Source organism: Cetorhinus maximus, chromosome 14 (assembly GCF_964194155.1).
Source record: "Cetorhinus maximus chromosome 14, sCetMax3.hap1.1, whole genome shotgun sequence".
Taxonomy (NCBI): Eukaryota; Metazoa; Chordata; class Chondrichthyes; order Lamniformes; family Cetorhinidae; genus Cetorhinus; species Cetorhinus maximus.
The window spans coordinates 12,140,112-12,155,312 of NC_135892.1; the positions used below are offsets into that span (position 1 = coordinate 12,140,112).

The window sequence follows — 15,201 nt, forward strand, 5'->3', positions numbered from 1 at the left end:
CCTATTCATTCATACTGTTGCCAGGGGACAGTATTATAGAGTATGTGGCAGTTGAGAGTGTGATATGACAAATGGTTGTCCATTGAACCATTATCCAATTTGTGATATCCCCTCATCTGCAATGATGGGTAAGTTTATTTTGCCTTATCAATGTGGGTACAGCCCTACACACCATGATACAAGCAGATCTTAGTTCTAACAAAAAAAATCAGCAAATATTTACTGCTAACTTTAATTACTATGGTACTTAACGATTATGGCACTGGATTAAAACCAAATCTAAAGGTTGTCAGTTCAAATCCCCTTATGGCGATTTGAGGAATTAAATTCCTTAAATCCCACTTCAATGCCAATGTGACTGACTCTTACCTACTCTTTGAAGCTGCCAGCAAGCCACCCAGTTGTATCAAACCAATGTAGCAGTTCAAGGAGGCAACCCACCACCAGCTTCTCAGGACAACTGGTATGGATAGTAAATGCTGGCGTTGCCAGTGACGCCCACGTCCCATAGCTAATTAAAAAAATTGTCGGATAAATTGCTGTCCAGAAAATGACCATGAAATCTACTGGGTTGACATAAAAATCTGGTTCACTAATGCCCTTCAGGGAAGGGAACCTGCTTCTGCCTGTTCCGACATACAGTCACACACTGAGTGCTTGACTCTTAATGTCCTTCAGGGCAACCAGAAATAGGAAATAAATATTGTCTTGGCAGTGTATTCTGCACAAGAGCTATACATAAAATAATAGAAATCTTACAATTTTATCTTACTGTTTGAATAATGTGTCTCATGCTTACATATTTTATGTTCCAAGGTTTATGTTACAGTGCAACAAAAGGAGCAAAAAAAAAAAATCAACTTTTTTTATTTACTTAATATTAAGCTTTTGGGCACGCTGCAATTTAATACTGGGCACAAGTAGACAGACACTGCCATGGATATGTTGTCCCTTCAGTTTCCACTTGCTGCTCAGTGCTCTGTACATGCAACTCACACTGACAGGTTCATCAAAGCAGACTGAATGGCATGTAGCTAGACTTCAGTTCAAAGCCACCTATGTCTGATGGTTTACAGTGCAACAAGACAGCATTGGTGCTTTTGTTCTGTTTATATTACACGTTCCTTGTAAATGCACTTAACGAAAGGGTTCATTAAATATTTGTGAATGTGCTCGATGATAGAGTGAATTAACACCACCAGCCACAGGCACTCAGGAAAGGCCTCCAATATTCAGGGGCTGATTTCAACTCCCGTGAAGCTTCATCTGCCCCATCAGCCTCCTGCGCACTCCTGGCTCGAAGCACTGGGATATAGGAAGCCACCACCAGGTGACCTGAAGAAATCCTCCCCAGCACTGCCCAGTACTCAGGTAAGTGGTTGGGGGTGGGAGGGAAGCATGGGTTGGGGGGGTGGGGTGCAGAAGAGGCCTCAGGATTCTGTGTGGAGTCTGGAGACACCCACAAGGAAACACAAAATAGATAAAATGAATTGGCCTTTCTTGGCCTCTTGTTGCCCTGGGCTCTTCATGCTACCAGCTTGACTTGGAGGGGAAGCAATGGTGATTTTCCCAGGTAGGCCTTTGATGAAAATTGCAATAAGTCCCCAATGACATCATCATTGCCTGATCTGCATATTGCCTCATCCCTTGTGCTCACTGGCCTTCTTTGGTCCCCAGACTGGCTACGCCTCAATTTTAAAATTCTCACCCTGGTTTTCAAATCCCTCCATGGCCTCGCTCGCCTGACCCCCTACTTCCAGCCTCACAGAGATCTCTGCTCTCCTCCATTTTCTGGCCTCTTGCGTACCCCCTGATTTTAATCGCTCCACTATCAGTGGCTGTGCCTTTGGCATCCTGGGCCCGAAACTCGAGAATATATTCCCTGAACCTGTCCACTTCTCTCTCCTTTCAGAAGCTCCATTAAACCTATTTCTTTGACCAAGCCTTGTTTACATGTCCTAATATCTCTTTATGGGGCTCAGTGTCATATTTTGTTTGATTATGTTCCTTTTTTTATTCATTTACAGGATGTGGGATTCGCTGGCTGGGCCAGCATTTATTGACCATCTCTAGATACTTTTGAGAAAGTGGTGGTGAGCTGCCTTCTTGAACAGCTGCAGTCCATGTGGTGTAGGTACACCCACAGTGCTGTTAGGGAGGGAGTTCCAGGATTTTGACCCAGCGACAGTGAAGGAACAGTGATATATTTCCAAGTCAGGATGGTGAGTGGCTTGGAGAGGAACTTTCAGGTTGTGGTGTTCCCATGTGCCTGCTGCCCTTGTCCTTCTAAATGGTAGTGATTGTGGGCTTGGAAGGTGCTGTCTAAGGAGCCTTGGTGAGTTTCTGCAGTGATCTTGCAGACGGTACACACTGCTGCTACTGTGCGTCAGTGGTGGGGGGAGTGAATGTTTGTGGAAGGGGTGCCAATCAAGCGGGCTGCTTTGTCCTGGATGGTGACAAGCTTCTCAAGTGTTGTTGGAGCTGCACTCATCCAGGCAAGTGGGGAGTATTCCATCACACTCTCGACTTGTGTTTTGTAGATGGTGGATGTCAAGGGGCAATGGTTAGATTCTCTCTTGTTGAGATGGTATTTGCCTGGCACTTGTGTGGCGTGAATGCTACTTGCCACTTGTCAGCCCAAGCCTGGATATTGTCCAGGACTTGCTGCATTTGGACATGGACTGCTTCAGTGAAGTCCTTTGGGGCTTTTTAAAATGTTAAAGGCCCTATAGAAATGCAAGTTGCTGTTGTTGACAAGAAGGATCCCCTTGCCTTCTGGTGGGTATCTCACTTGCATGCTCGAAAGAGCAGGTTAAGATTGGAATGTGTAGAAGGCAATGGGATGGATAAAGATAAATGATGTGTTTACTTTAACTGCCTGCTAGTTTCCACAAGCAAACAAGGTTAAATTTGTTTTTTTTTAAAACCGGCCGTAACCACAAAATGATTACCAGAAGCTGTGACTAGTTTACTAACACCTAATGAACATGTGAAGAAGAATCTAATGAATTCATGCTGTTGAACAAGTTGCTTCAGCTCAACACTGTTTTTACTGCTTTTAAGCTTTTATCTTCACCACACCCCCCCCTCCCCACCCCACACACACACACACACAAAAACACCCTCCAAAACCTTGCCAACAGTATTGACTCTGCAACAATCAATCCTCATCCTTTACACACCATTTTTAAGCATGTTATAAGATTACGGGGGTAAAAGTGGAAAGTGGTCAATGTGTGAAATCTGATCATTTGTTATTGATCACAAATTACTGGAGATTACTTAAGAGAGAAAGGGTCATTTGAGAGCTGGTTTGGCAGCTCCAGCAGTGGAAAATTGGATGCTATTGATGGGGGGTGGGATTGTTTAAATTCCAGTCCACATTCCCTGCCACTATGAAGCCTTCATTAGCTTTTTGGTCAGGTAACGTCAGAGAGCACTCTATATGAACAGCAACAACTTGCATTTATATAGCACCTTTAACATAGTAAAATGTCCCAGAGGAGCGATTATATAAAAAAAAAATGAACATGTTGCCACTTAAAGACATATCAGGTCAGAGGAACAAGAGCTGATCAAGAGACAGGTTTTAAGGAGGAAAGAGGCGCAGAGAGGTTTAGAGAGAGAATCCCAGAGCTCAGGGTCCAGGCAGCTGAAGGCACGGCCGCTGATGGTGGAGCAATTAAACTCAGGGATGCTCAAGAGGCCGGAATTAGAGGAGAGTCGCGTTCACTTAAAATTGTACAAGGGGCTGTTCACAATTCTCTTATCAGATAATTACAAAGGAACACCTGCTGTCAGCCATGGACAGAATCTTAGGAAAATCTTGCACTCGACCCCAAATGATGGACAAGCTATGGCACAGGTGGAGATCTAATGGATAGTGTGAATTGAGTAAGTGAAGATAACTTAAAGGAAGAGTAATCTGAGACTTTACAAGTGTCTAAAGCCAGCAAGACTAACATCTGCCTGAGTGTTTGCCATATTAATGATGTAATGATGTTGGGCATTGGCCAATATACCTTTGCTATCGTAGTCTTTGTATATACTGTCATAACAAGATGTCTCACACAGAACAAGCACACATTTAACCCTGCCGAGGAATAAAGCTTGTTAAGCGCAGAATGCCAATTCCTCTTCATAAACTGTCTCCGTCTGGCACACATGGCCTATATCTGACACAGCTCAGATAAAAGCCCTCAGGACAGATTGTCAGATCTGCCTCTCAGGCCATTCTCTGTTACCTGTCAAGTCATGATGGGTTGGCTCTGTGGATTTGACTTAAATCATGAGTAGAAAAAAGCGAACTGGGAGAGACTCCAAAATGAGCATCTTGAATTTATAGCTGTAGAACAGGTGAGGAAATAATATGAGGAATAACTGCGACCAAAAGACGGCAATCATAATTTATAACAATGATAAAAAGAGTAAAATAAGCACACTTCAGAGCTGATGTCAAGTGGCAATTGTGTTATGTCGGTGAGCTAGGCTTATCTCACTTGTCAAATGTACCCTTTGTTGCAAAACTGCTTTAATGCTGAGGAAGGTATCTGGTTCTCAAGTCACTAGATAGTAAATGGCTGCATTGTGGCATATTATACGTAATCCAAAATGCTCCTGAGAAATCGATGATCTGCCTTGCATTTCAAATTTAACAGGTTAAGATCTTGATTTGGGAAGCAGCAATGTTGGTGGTACAGAGTGATGAGATTTTCAGCTGCCCACTAATGATCCTCCCCCAAATAACAGCATTTAAAAAATAGAAACACTTACATTTATATAGCGCTTTTCACGAGCACCAGACGTCTCAAAGTGCTTTCCAGACAATGAAGTACCTTTGAAGTGTAGTCACTACTGTAATGTAGGGAACGCAGCAGCCAATTTGTGCACAGCAAGCTCCCACAAACAGCAATGTGATTACGACTAGAAAATCTGTTTTCTTTGTGATGTTGGTTGGGGGATATATATTGACCAGGACACCTGGGATAACTCCCCTGCTCTCCTTCGGAATGGTGCCATGGGATCTTTTACATCCACATGAGAGGGCAGGTTGGGCCTTGGTTTAACTCATCTGAAAGACAGCACCTCTGACAGTGCAGTACTCCCTCAGTGCTACAATGGAGTGTCAGCCTGGAATTTTGTGCTTACATCCCAGAGTGGGACTTGAATGCAAAATCCTCTGACTCAGAGGCGAGAGTGCTAACAATTGAGCCACAGGTGACATTTACTTATTGATGGGTTATTGAAAGAAAAAGAGGAGGGATCTGCACCATTTACAGTGCTCCCTGAAAGGGGAGGGGAGGCAGAAGATGGAGAGGATTAGTAGGTGGACAAGAGGGAGGGCGTCATTAGGCTAGACTGGCTAACACGGCCATGGGTGAAATTTTAATTACAACCCTGCTTCTTCTTACTTTTACTGCTTTTCCAATGGCAATTGCTCTCTCTCAGATCGATTGTTGTTTGGAAATGGAACTGTGGGTCCTTCTTAAAACACTTTTATGGCAGGTACTCATGCATCAGGGACCAGTTAGCTCAATTAGTTAGATGGCTAGTGTGTGTGGTTGAGAATAACACCAAGACTACGGGTTCAATTCCTGATTTGGCTGAGGTAGACTTGTGACCTGCCCCATGTTTGGTTGGAGTGATGCCCCTCAAGCTATGTAACCAATTTTCTCTGTCTAGTAGAGAGGGATGCAGACAGTCCCTTGTGGACTATCGCTAGTTTCCTTCCTACCTACTCCTGCAGCATCCAAGGGTGCTTGCATTCCTTTGCTGTACTCTGGGTGGAATTGTTCAGAGATGTCTGCCTCCAACTCTGATTGGCTGTATTTCTGGAGGTCTCATCACATGATCTCCTGCCTTAAACTGTGTCCTCCGAGACACACTGCTTCCTCACGGCCAATTGGAAAGGGAATAAACCCTTTGGGTCGGGTTTTCTCACAGGACCCTGATGTTCTGGTCTTCTTGGTAATCGCCTCCGTGCTCGCTGTCTTTAGGCAGGTTCCTGATGCTATTGACCCAGTCATCAGACCAGCAGCCCTAGAGCTTTAGCAGTGCCACAGGCAGATTTGGATGCTGCTGAGGCAGGTCGATGACCGCAAGGGCTCCTCAACATGGAGGTCCAGTCGGAGGCATGCGTTTCAAGTTAGAATTATTAGGGGGAAAGTCATTAGGTTCCTTGAAGCAGAAGGGAAACCTGTCCTGGTGAATTGTAGATGTGGTCTTTCCTGCTGCCAGCCGCCTCTTTGAGGGATGGAGCCTTCATCTCTAATGGAGTCCCGACCTGCCCAATTGCGTACTCAATGGAAACTTTCCCAGCAGTGGGAATGTGTCAGGGACCTTCTATTTTTCCTGCGACCCCACCCCCCCAACTCCCACCTCCAAGCCCACCACCATGGGGCTGGGATAATGCAGCCCATTAAACTGAATGTTGACTTGTCAGTGAAAAAGGTGTTCCACCATCTTCAATACTTTTACAACTGATAAATGAGGGCGTTCAAAGAAAAGGAAAGCCAACACCATTTTGTTTCATGGCCCCTATGAGGTCTCTCCTGGAGTTACTCACAGCAGAGTTCTGGAGATCTGTCTTTCATTTCAGGGCAATCCTAGGGGATTAGCAACTCCGAATGTGACACAACAAAGGAAAGGGAGTGAGTGGAGGAATTGTTGCTCCTACACCCAATGAAATTTCAGAATGTAGCCCAGATGGAGAGGAAACCCATTTGGGCACAAGGGCCTGTCCTAACACAGCCTTTCTGCTCTACTCACCCCGAATTGCACCAATTCCACAACCAAAATAGCTGCAAACAAATCCAAACAAGATACTATGCAATCCAAGCATGTACCTCCAGATTCCTCCAGTGTATTTACTATTTGGGGAAAAAGGTAGTCATGCGGAAATATTTCAATCCAATCAATAAGGCAGCAGTTGGCTTTTATGATGATTTTGTCATTTTCCTTGATCGCAGTCTTGTAGAATATTTTGGATGAGTATGGAAAACATTGTCTATGTCTTAATATTACTGCTCACTTGTTTAAAAGTGTTTCACGGATTATTTAAAATAATTCAAAATATCCCTTGAGGCCATGAAATGTTCTTAAGGACATAAGAAGTAGGAACAGGAGTGGGCCATTCAGCCCTTCAAGCCTGCTGCATCCTTCAACAAGATCATGGCTGATTTTCTACCTCAACTCCACCTTCCCACAGTATTCCTATATTCCTTGATTTCCTTGGTGTCTATCAACCTCAGCCTTGAACATTCGCAACGACTGAGCATCCACAGCTCCCTGGGGTAGAGAATTCCGAAGATTCACACCCTCTGAGTGAAGAAACGTCTCCTCATCTCAGTCCTAAATGGCCAGTTTGTTATCCTGTGGCTGTGGCCCCCGAGTTCTATACTCCCCAGCCAAGGGAAAACATCTCCCAGCATTTAGCTTTCAAACCCCTTAAGCATTTTATATGTTTCGGTGAGATGACCTCTCACTCTTCCAAACTCCGGGTAATATAAGCCTACAGGACATTCCTCTCAGCCAAGTAACCTGTCTGGTGAACCTTTGCTGCACTTCCGCTAGGGCAAGTATATTCTTCCTTGGATATGGGGGCCCAAAACTATACACAGTTTTATTTAGTCTGTTTGGAATGTGATTCCCAGTCTTTGAACGATGACAACATTCTTTTATTTACTTTGGCTAATATTCATGTAGCATTGCCTCTGCCTTATGCACACTCTGTACAGAGCATCACATACACCAAACCCTTTATTATTGCTGAAAAGAGAGACATGTTGCTGAAGCTTTTCATCTTGCACACAAACACAAGAATGCCAAATTTCAAACTATCACAGCAATTTATACTCCAGGAGAGAAGGATATTGATTGGTTGGGCATGCCTGACTTACAAAATCCTTTATTCATGAAAATGCAGAGAAATCCAGGTTAATGATGCGCAAGACACATTTTTGAAATTATTGTTTTCAAACTTAAGGCTTGGTTTGTAGCAGTGAAGATATTAGCGGACCTTTTATCCGTGAGTGTTCTTCTCTTTTGTTTACACTGGTGCAGCATTTTACTCTGTATGATGAGTAGGTGATAAGAAATGGGCTACAGGCTTCAAAGGTAATTTAGTGCTAAAAGCCCAAATCACCTTATATACTTATCAAGGGAGAATTTAAGGCTGCCTGCAATCAGGATGATTACTACAGTCCAATTATTTCTTTATGAGTGTTTGTTAATGTGAGTCTGATTGATGAATAATACTAAGTCCAGAGCTGTCCCCAGCAGTAAATGGTTGAAGGATAGGACACAGCATTTATTTTGTTAGGAAGGGAGAGAAGGCAAATGATTCTCTGTTCATCCTAAAAACAACACATGAGCATTAAAATGCATTTGCAGCATTACATTTGGCTGTTCACCTCATGCAAAAAAAAACGCGTTTGAAGAATTTGAGGGGAGTGGGAAAGCAATAGCTGAAGGATCTTGTGAAGTAATGCGTGGCAGGAGCTGGAATACACAGAGACAGAGAACAAGACAGCAGGTAAAACAAGAATCTCAGAGGTCTAAGAGAGATGCAAGGAGATTAAAAGAGTAACAAGGATAGGAAGAAAAGGCAGCAATTAAAAAAAAAAGTGAGGAAAGTAAAGGTTCACAATCCAAGGAGAAATCCCTCAGGAAAATGGAATCATAAAATAAGCAGTAAATAGAAACCATCCCTGCACCCCCACCCACCCCGCCACACCCCACGATCAATATAAAGACACAATTCCATCCAGCTTTACAACAACAACATATTTATTTCACGCCTTTAATGTTGTAAAACGACCCAAGCTGCTTCACCGGACTAGCATCAAATAACATTTGACCAAGCCACATAATGAGCTATTAGGACAGGTGCCCAAAAATTTGGTAGGTTCTAAGGAGTGTCATAAAGGAAGAGAGAGAGCTGCAGAGTCAGAAAGGTCTAGGGGGAGAATTCCAGAGCTCGGGGCCAGGCTGCTGAAGGCACGGCCACCAATGTTGGAGTGATGAAAATCAGGCATGATCAAGAGGTCAGAATTGGCTAATATAACCTTACTATGAGATCACCCACTTTGGATCCAAGAAACCAATTGGAATATTTTCTTAATGTCAAGATATTGCAGCACATTGTGGAACAGCATTGGGATTTAGGTGCCCAAATCACCACAGGTTATTGGACAGGAGGAAATGGGTAACCAGAAAGGCTAATGGACTGTTGGCCTTTATCTCAAGGGGTGAGAATATAAAGAATAGGAAGTGATACTTCGGTTCTACAGAGCATTGGTCAGACCCCAAATGGTTTAACTGTGTTCCGTATTAGGTACCAAACCTGTTGATGGATATATTATCCTTGAAAGTGACGCAGATTCACCAGAATTGGACCAGGGGCTTAAAGTGTTAAATCATGAGGACGTGTTATTTGATATTAGCTTTTACTCTTTTGCCTTTAGAAAGTTGGGGAGTGATCTATGGAGATGTTCAACATGATAAATGGATTTGATAGAGCAGACACAGGCAGGCTGTTTCTGTTGGTGGGGAATTCCAGAACAATCTTAAAATTAGAGCTTGTTCATTCAGGGGTGAAATTGCGAAGCACTTTTTCACAAAAAGGTAGTGGAAATGTTGAATTCTCTCCCTTAAGTGAGTGTTGATTGCTTGGGGGTGGGTGGGGTGGAAGGTGGAGTGGGGGCAATTGAAATTTCAAGGCTGATATTGATCGATTTTTATTAGGGAAGACACAGATCACCTGATCCAACTGAATGTTTGAACAGGCTCAAGGGGCTGAATGGCCAGGGTGGAAATTAGGGCTACAACATTGCAACTCCAACTCTCTGACCTGCATGATCTTTGGGGGGGGGGAATGGTTACATTTACATAGCGCCTTTCACAACCAGCAGCTCTCCCAAAGCACTTGGCAGCCAATGAGCTGTAGTCACTGTTGTAATGTAGGAAACATGGTGATCAATATGCTCATAGCAAGCTCCCACAAACAGCAATGTGCTAATGGCCAGGTGACCTGTTTTGGTGATGTTGATTGACGGATAAATATTGGTCAGGACACTGGGGAAAACTCCCTTGCTAATCTTCAGAATAGTACAATGGGATCTTTTACATTTACCTGAGAGGGCAGACAGGACCTCATTCGAAAGATAGCGCCTCTGACAATTTAGCACTCCCTTAGTACTGCGCTTTAGTATCGAGATTGATTTTGTGTTCAAGTCCTGGAGTAGGATATGAAACCATAACTTTCGGACTCCGAGGCAAGAGTGCTACAAACTGAACTACGGCTGAGATCTTATTGTCTATTGTACAGTGGTGGGAAAGGAGGAGCTTTATAGGTTTGTCATGCAAAACAGGCTGGTAATGTTGCACTATACAAAGATTGGTTACCTGCTCTGCCATTTGATTGGAATCCATGGGCCCAGGCTAATGCTCTGGGGACACGGACTCAAATCCCACCATGGCAGCTGGTGGAATTGAAAATTCAATTAATAAAACCTGGAATTAAAACTCGTCTCAGTGATTGTGACCATGAAGCCCATTGCCAATTGCCCTAAAATCCCTTCTGGCTCACTAATGTCCTTTTGGGAAGGGAATCTGCTGTCCTTACCCGGTCTGGCCTAGATGTGACTCCAGATCCACAGCAATGTGACTTGACTCTTAACTGCCCTCTGAAACGGCCTAGCAAGCCGCTCAGTTCAAGGGCAATTAGGGATGGGCAACAAATGCTGGCCTTGCCAGCAATACCCACATCCCATGAAAGAATAAATTGAAAAAAAAATAGTAATCAGATCTGTGCGAGTTATAATGGTTAGGAACAGAACGTAGGTTCTACAATTTTCAGTCCATTAGTTTTCACAACAGAAGGATAATGCAAAGTGTGCTGATCTCCATGTCTGAATCCCTGACTGCCACTCCCAACAGGAGGCTCCACCCTGGGAGATCTCTTTCATAAGATCCAGCCTCATGGTCCAATAGAAGTCACCACTTTCCATGTAAGAAAGGACTGAAATTGAAAAGAATCAACCAATTTAAATGAAAAATCCCTTGAACTGAGGCCCACTAGAAATCGAAGCAAAGACCCAACTTCTCCATTTGTGAACTGCATTGTCTGAAAATGTCTACAGCAGGGAGAAATTACTTTGTGATAACCTTTGCAAAATTAGGTGCACCAATGTCCAATTAGTGCAAGTGAAGGGGGAAGTGAAGGGTCTCAGTTACAAGATCGACACCAGGAAAACATGAGGAAAGAGCGTGGGTGTGAGAGCGTGGGCATAGCACTAGTTGGATTGCTCTTTCAAAGAGCCAGCACAGGCACGATGGGCTGAGTGGCCTTCTTCAGTGAGGTATGATTCGATGATTCTATATGTGAAGTACAAACTGAGAAAATATCTGTCGGGTTTGGCCATCCTGTAAGTAATCAATGATTTCAGCAGTGACAGTATCACCATGCTTGACCATTCAGGTTCGCTACAACTGGTATACATACTGTGTCTTTTCACACAATCGTTCCTTTGTCTTGCTTTTCCCTTCCCACCAGTCCCCACACACAATAAAAATAGCAGGCCATCTCTTATTCCTGTCAACAACTTGCAAAGCATGTTCGCAAATAAAAACATGTCTGTCCCAAAGACATTTCTCCCACTTTAGCAGAACAGCAATGGGAAATGCAATGTTAGTTAACAGTAATCAATCAGATATTTTGAAAACTGGCTGGAGTTTCTCTTCAGCAATAGCATGATCAGGTTTCCATGTGGTTAAATAGATTGCATGGTGTGCTGTGGTTCTAAGTCATTCAAATCTAGAAGGTCACAATAACAACAAATTGCATTTACATAGCACCTTTAACATAGCAAAACATCTCAAGATGCTTCACAGGCGTGCTTATTAAACTAAATTTGGAACGGAGCCACATAGGGAGATATTAGGCCAGTTGGCCAAAAGTTCAAAGTAGTAGGTCTTAAGGAGCATCTTAAAAGAGGAGAAAGATGTAGAGAGACAGAGAGGTTTAGGGAGGGAATTCCAGAGAGAATTCCAGTAAAAGTCCAGACAGCTGAAGGTACGGTTGCCAAATATGGAGTGATTAAAATCAGGGGCATGTGCAGGAGGTCAGAATTAGACTACTGTGTACCGGCTTGAGGAGGTTACAGAGATAGGGAGAGTTGTAGGGGCTGGAGGCAATTTCAGAGATAGGGAGGGATATAGTGGCTGGAGGAGATTACAGAGATAGGGAGGGTTGTAGGGTCTGGAGGAGGTTACAGAGATAAGAAGGGTTGTAGGGGCTGGAGGAGGTTACAGAGATAGGGAGGAATGTAGTGGCTGGAGGAGGTTACAGAGATAGGGAGGGTTGTAGGGTCTGGAGGAGGTTACAGAGATAGGGAGGAATGTAGTGGCTGGAGGAGGTTACAGAGATAGGGAGGGTTGTAAGGCTGAAAAAGATTACAGAGATAGGGAGGGTTATATGGACTAGAGAACGTTACAGGGAAAGGAGAGAGTTGTAGGGGCAGGAGGTGGTTACAGAGATAGCGAGAGTTGTAGGGGAAGGAGGAGATTACAGAGATAGGGAGGGATGTAGGGGCTGGAGGAAGCTACAGAGATAGGGAGGGTTCTAGTGGCTGGAGGAAGTTACAGTGGTTAGGGAGAGGTGAGGCCATGGAGAGATTTGAAACAGTCTTTTGCTGAATTGTTAAGGTGGGGTGGGGGAGTGTGTGCATGGAATCAGGTCCCTGCTCTGGATCACTAGTCCTGACACCTGTGTTCAATGTTGGAGATGGACAGGATCAGCTTCAACGATGTTGCACCATCCCACGGTGAACAATTTATGCACTGTCACCATAGAACAATATAACACAGCTGGAGACAACGCGACACATCACAGCTAGGACGGATAATTTAAAGAGTTATCCAATTATTCCCTCAGCCCCGCTCTTGCCCCACATCCCACAAAATTTTGATTTTCAAGTGTCTATCCAACTCGCTTTTGATTGTTATTATTGAATCTGTTTCCACAAGCCTATCAGACAGTGCATTCCAAATCCTAACCATCTGTTGCATACAATATTTTTCCTCTGGTCCTTTTGCCAATTTGTGTCCTCTGGTTAGAACGTAAGCTCGTAAGAAATAGGAGCAAGAGTAGGCCATTCGGCCCCTTGAGCCTGCTCCACCACTCAATAAGATCATGGCTGATCTCCACTTTTCTGCCTGTCTCCCATAACTCCTGACTTCCTTGTCGATCAAAAAGCTGTCTTACTTAGCCTTGAACATATTCAATGAGCCAGTCTCCACTACTCACTGAGGAAGAGAACTCCAAACACCAATGACCCTCTGAGAGAATAAATTCCTCTTCATGTCCGTCTTAAATGGGAGACCCCTTTTTTTGAATCTGTGCCCCCTTGTTCTAGATTTCCCCACAAGGGGAAAAATCCTCACAGCATCCACCCCGTCAAGCCCTTTCAGAGTCAATAAGATCACCTCTCATTCTTCTAAGCTCCAGTGAGTATAGGCCCAACCTGCTCAAACTTTCCTCATAAGACAAACCCCTTCATCCCAGGAATCAGCCAAGTGAACCTTCTCTGAACTGCTTCTAATGCAAGTATATCCCTCCTTAAGTAAGGAGACCAAAACTGTATACATATTCCAGGTGCAGTCTCACAATGCCCTGTACAGTTGTAGCAAGACTTTTCTAGTTTTATACTCCATCCCCCTTGCAATAAAGGGCAACATTCTATTCACCTTCCTAATTAGCTGCTCTGCCTGCATACCAATCTTTCTGTGTTACTAATCCTTCTGCCACTGAAATCAGTTTCTCCTTATTTACTGTATCAAAACCCATCTTGATTTTGAACGCCTCGATTAAATCTCCCTTTAATCTTCCCTGCTCCAAAGATCAGCTCTGAAAAATGGTTAGTTGGCACAGTATTGGTGGGCCGCGTGCAACTATTGAGCTCTCCAGCGTGAATTACCTCCTTCCAGTGAGAACAGAAGAGAATTGAGGGAAAGAGACAATAATCTTGGAACCCAACTGAGCACCACAAAGGCATTTGGGAAGGAGCTCCATACTCCCAATAGAAATGCAGCCAACTGAGAAACATTCCACATATATCCAAAAATTGATGACTCTGTTGGGTGTGAAAATAAGCCTTTAGACGTTGCTTGGTGATGTAATTTATATCTTATGCTTATTTCATAAAATGACCAGATCAATTTATACCAAAAATTATAATCCAATAAAATATTCTTATGTTTTGAGATAAGATCTGTCTAATGAGTCTATGAAAAAATTGTTTCACTATTTTACAGTGAGCCAAATTCACTTGATAAATTAAAAATATTGATCACACCAACGATAGTTTTAAGTGCATTCATTCATAGTGGGAACTGTGTGGGAAGATACAGTTTATCATAAATGTAATCAGTTCCATTTTTCACATGAGAGAAGTCAAGAAGGAGGTGGGGGGGGGGGGGGGGGAAGAAAAGATTAAACCACCTCGTACCTTCATGTGAAAGTAACATGAGAGCTGTGAATGTAATGAGAGAGTTATCGCTTGCACAGACAAGGCTATTGAAAACACATGACACAGCACCAAAGCGCAGTGTACATTTTAAATGGAAAAGAGTGTACCACATACAGGATGCATTGCAAATGCAATCTCATATTATTTCACTCAGATCTGGCAAGCTACCTTAAGGATTCTAGTGTATGAGGATTTTCTGATGAGGTGGCAAAGGTACTGTCTGAAACATAAACATAGGGACAGATAACAGGCAGCAAAAAAACAATTATATCTGGTTGAAATTCTCTTGCACATCCATTGCAGACTCCATCTTTATCCTTTGGAATAAATCAGTGTAAGTCTACTTTTCCGTTGGCTTATTTCTCTGGTCAGTTTTTCTACACTCTGCACTCTTGAAATCAAGATATTTATAGAGGTACAAGATGTTCATCTGATCATAAGAACAGGGCATAGAATATGTCGAGGTGGAGAGAGAACCAAACAGTCTCTCTGTTGTAACAGCGGGGAGAAATGAAGATGAAAAAGTACCATCTGGGCAACGTGCTTTTATTGGCAGCGAGTTTGCAAACAGTCCGTATGCTGGAGCACACATTTTTGAATTTTCACACCCCTCCGTTGCCATTGGGAGCCAGCGATGTGGTTATGCAGAGAGGCACTGCAATCATGAGAAGGT

At 43.5% G+C, this 15,201-nt stretch overlaps 1 protein-coding gene across 7 annotated transcripts in view; it reads right to left on the reverse strand.

Moving 5' to 3' along the window:
* meis1b (Meis homeobox 1 b) overlaps positions 1-15,201 on the reverse strand; it is a 214,816-nt gene that overhangs the window by 54,478 nt on the left and 145,137 nt on the right. The gene's annotated exons all lie outside the window — the stretch shown is intronic.